This window comes from Papio anubis, chromosome 8, assembly GCF_008728515.1.
Source record: "Papio anubis isolate 15944 chromosome 8, Panubis1.0, whole genome shotgun sequence".
Taxonomy (NCBI): domain Eukaryota; kingdom Metazoa; phylum Chordata; class Mammalia; order Primates; family Cercopithecidae; genus Papio; species Papio anubis.
In genome coordinates this window covers 7,424,380-7,428,494 of record NC_044983.1, presented here as the reverse complement: position 1 = coordinate 7,428,494, position 4,115 = coordinate 7,424,380, and positions in this window count along the sequence as shown.

Here is a 4,115-nt window from a genome sequence, read left to right as displayed (position 1 = left end):
GACTTGGCATACAGTAGGATTTAAGGGTTCCAATCAGGGCTTTCCAGCAAATTCTGTTGGGCCAGTGTGGCCCTCTCAAGTATTAGGTTGGACCATATGTAACTGCAATTTTGTAAATCAAAAATCGTTGAATATTAGCAATTTCATACAGTTCACCCTAACAGTGTTTGGGGGGAAAAGTCCACGAAATGCATGACATGCCCTTTTCTTGCAGTATGAGACAGGGCTTCATCAGAAAGGCCAGGCCTGTGGATGGAGGCAGGGGCCTGAGGGAAATGACCTCTGTGCAACTAAGGATGCTATGCTTCGTTCCTTGAGCTGAATTGCAATTGTGCCCAGCCTTCCTGGGACAAGGGCAGGAACTCAGGACTTACTACAACCACCGCCACCCCACCCTGGGAAGGCCATGCATGGTCTTGGACAAGTTCCCTCCCATGTGGCTGGATGAGCCCTCAGGCGACAGCTGGGTTCTGTCGAGGAAGCCACATTAGGGAGCGGGGCTGGGATGGGATGGGTGGTGGGCCCTCTACCCACCGACCATGAAATGCTCCACCCTCTTCCCCATCAGTGTTCTGAGTCCCTGTGTCACACCGGCATTCCCACTGCAGATGCAGCTGGAAAGGCTCCAGTGGGGAAAGGCTCCAGTGGGAATTTCAGTGGGCAACGGAGTGAGGCAGGGCTCCAGGGGTCCCTGGACGCAGCCATGCCTGGATACAGGTCCTGGATCTTCCCTTCCCCAGGGGGTAGTAACCTCAGGCATGTGGCTGACCTTCTCTACTGTGCCTCAGTTTCTACAGCTGCACAATCCGGATAGTAACAGGCCCGCCCCGCTGGGCTGTGGTGAGGACACTCAAGATGGTGTTTGTAAAGTGTTCAGTCGAGGTTGGCCAGCGTTTTGGTTGCCGTCCACTCAAGCAGCAGGCCTTCAGTACACACCCGTGTGGAGCCAGGAATGGACCAAGCCTGAGGGGTCCTTCCCTCTGGCTCCCCCTTTGCTTCACCTCCGCCTTGTCTGGCTGCATCGTTGGTGGTCTGGGCCCACCGCAGAAATGTCTCCCTGGGACAGCTTTGGGGTCGGGGGGTCAGCGTGGGGCCAGCAGCGGGTCCAGTACATCCACTCTCCCTGCTGCTGGGAGGAGCTGTGTTAGAAGCTCAGGGCTGTCACCTCAGCGAAGATGGTGTAAACACCAGGCATCCACAGCCAACCTGGATGAGCTGGGCACGTCTCCCTGGGCTGGGAGCCTCAGGTCTGGCTGAGAATGGCAACATCCCAGCCTAGGAGGGCCTAATCCAAGGACCCAGGGCCTCACAGGTATGTTAACACACCTTGTGAGTGTGGCATGTTCAGGGATGTTCTCTGAACGCTACCCATCTGGCTTTCTACTTATTCCTGGCATGCTCCCATATTGTCCTTTGAATTCCACGGGACCTCTATGAACCTTAGTCTTCTGTTCTACAAACAGAGAATGATACCTCCTACCTCCCTACCATGGCCTGGAATGGTCATGAGCATTCCGTTAGTTGCACAGTGCACCATACGGTGCCCAGGCATAGAGAAGCACTCAATACCAGTGAACACCCAGAAGTTTTGCCCTCTCTGATAATCTTTTTCCAAGATGCTAAGGTCCCTGGGATGAGCCACAGAGGCAGTCCAGCCTGTGGCATCTGCCAGTGAGGAGAGTGTCACAGTGGCATCCCAGAACTTTGAAGCTGAAAGACTGCTGTAGAACTGGGCTGGTCCAGTCCTCAGTCCAGTCCTCTACTTTATGAAGGACTCCAGGTGGGTCAATCAGTGTGGGCTCCTGTAATGAAGTAACAGAGGCTGGGCAGCTTATGAGCCATGGAAATTTACTTCTTGCAGCTCTGGAGCTAGAAGTCTGAGGTCAGCTGCCGGCATGTTTGGGTGGCTGCACACTGCTGACTTCTGGCTGTGCCCTCAACTGGCAGAAAGAGGGCAAGAGAGCACATTGGGGTCCCTTTTATAAGGGCACTAATCCCATTTGTGAGGACTCCACCCTCATGTCCTCATTACCTCCCAAAGGCCCCATATGAATTCAGAATTCAATATGTAAATTGGAAGGGGACACAGACATTCAATCTCAATGAAATAGGCCTCAGTTAAAAGGCCCAGGTTGGATTTCACCAGCTGTGTGGCTGTGGAGCAGGCACTCAACCGCCTTGAGCTTGTGTCCTGGTCTTCATGTGGGAATAATAACACCTGCTCCACCAACCTCACACAAGTGAGATGAAATGCAAGAAAATGCTTCATGAATTTAAAACGTTCTCACTAGCTATTTGCATTGTTTTAAAGGCGTAGGTAGGTGTTTCCCCTACTTAATCTGGGATCAGACTCACCCCAGACTAATGCCCGTGCTCCTGCCTCTAGGCCCATAGAAGGAGGAGGCAACTCATCTGGGCATCTGGAGGAGGTTTTGATCTCCTCTCCTTGGTCAGAACTGCTCATAAGAATCTCCACTGCAGGACTGATATTTGCTGCCATTTCTTTTCCTCTGCACACATTCTAGAGTAAGCAGCAAACAGAGGTGACCAGAGATGCTAGGATGGGAAAATGAGGGGTCTGGAAAGTCCTCCACTGAGAGATCAGAAGCTGGGTTTCACATATACACCACGGCCAGTTTAGCGAGTTTGCAGAATTCTGAAACAGGATGAGACTCTGAGGTTTGCCTTTCATCAGCCTGGCTGTCCACTTATGGGGCAGTCTCTGCAGGAAGGAAGGAAACAGGGGAGGCTCCCGCCTGCTCCATCAGCTCACTTTTCAAAACATGCTCACCTGGCCTCACCAAGTGAGGTGGGTGGAGAACCTGAGGTCGGTTCATTTTCTACTTCACACGTCCTTCTTAGGTCACCTCTCTACTCCCTGAACTTGCAAGGCTCACCTGGAACCGGTTCAGGGTCTCCCCTGGAGTCTCTCACTTTCCATTCCCTGTCTCTCAGATCTACTAGAACAAGGCTACAGCCACCAAACGCTTATATAGTCAGGCCCCCTTGCTGATACGTGACATGCTAACATGCCTGGTTCAATTCAGGGATGCCTCCTCCTCCCCGCAGAAGTGATGAGTGCCTGCAGCTATTGTAAATGTTAAAGTAAAATTAATGTTGGTTGTACACCCATGTTCACAGCAGCATGACTCACAATAGCCAAATGTAAAAGCAATCTGTATAAGTTGTTTTCAATCTGCTAATAAAGACATACCTGAGACTGGATCATTTATTTAAAAAACAAACAAACAACAACAACAAAAAACAGGTTTAATGGATTCACAGTTCCACACGGCTGGGGAGGCCTCACAATCATGGCAGAAGGTGAAGGTGTAGCAAAGGCACATCTTACGTGGCAGCAGGCAAGAGAGAGTGTGCAGAGGAACTCCCCTTTATAAAACCATCAGATCTCGAGAGACTTATTCACTATCATGAGAACAGTATGGGAAAGACCCACCCCATGATTCAATTACCTCCCACTGGGGTCTCTCATGACATGTGGGGATTATGGGAGCTACAATTCAAGATGAGATTTGGATGGGAACACAGCCAAACCATATCACAACCCAAGTGTGTATTGGCAGATGAATGAATAAGCAAAACATGGTCTATCCATGCAGTGGAATATTATTTCACCTTAAAAAGGAAGGAAATTGGAGCTGGGTGCAGTGGCTCATGCCTGTAATCCCAGCACTTTGGGAGGCCAAGCTGGGCAGATTACTTGAGATCAGGAGTTTGAGACTACCCTGGCCAATATGGTGAAACCCCATATCTACTAAAAATACAAAATCAGCTGGGTGTGGTGGCACCTGTAATCCCAGACACTCAGGGGGCTGAGGCAGGAGAATCACTTGAACACTGGAGGCGGAGGTTGCAGTGAGCCGAGATCGTGCCATTGCACTCCAGTCCAGGCAAAAAGAGTGAAACTCTGTCTCAAAAAAAAAAAAAGGAAGGAAATTCTGACCCATGCTACAACATGGATGAACCTTGAGGACATTATGCTAAGTAAAATAAGCCAGCCGCAAAGGGACAAATACTGCATGAGTCCACTTATAGGAGGTCCCTAGAGGAGTCAAATCCAAAAACAGTCGAGGTTGCCAGGGTCTGGGGGAAGG